General features: G+C 51.1%; 1 non-coding gene across 1 annotated transcript; it reads right to left on the bottom strand.

Annotated features, from left to right (window-relative positions):
* Positions 1-5: 5 nt before the first annotated feature.
* LOC118345726 lies at positions 6-124 on the bottom strand. The gene has a single exon (XR_004799216.1). It is a non-coding gene; the product is annotated as a 5S ribosomal RNA (ribosomal RNA).
* Between the last annotated feature and the right edge of the window lie 113 nt (positions 125-237).

The raw sequence follows: 237 nt of genomic DNA, 5'->3' as shown, positions 1-237 counted from the left end.
AACGAGGGGTGCAACACGAGGACTTCCCAGGAGGTCACCCATCCTAGTACTACTCTCGCCCAAGCACGCTTAACTGCGGAGTTCTGATGGGATGCGGTGCATTAGTGCTGGTATGATCGCACCCATCAAACTAATTACTTAAAATTCATATAATCCTTGAGCGACATACTAGCGTCCTTCCGATCCCAATCCAAACGGAGATCTGATCCAAACCCATGGCTACGCGATGGGCAGGGC

The sequence above is a fragment of the Juglans regia genome, unplaced genomic scaffold (assembly GCF_001411555.2).
Source record: "Juglans regia cultivar Chandler unplaced genomic scaffold, Walnut 2.0 Scaffold_3939, whole genome shotgun sequence".
Classification (NCBI taxonomy): Eukaryota; Viridiplantae; Streptophyta; class Magnoliopsida; order Fagales; family Juglandaceae; genus Juglans; species Juglans regia.
The sequence above is the reverse complement of the archived record's forward strand: the minus strand, read 5'-3'. Positions and strand labels throughout refer to the sequence as shown.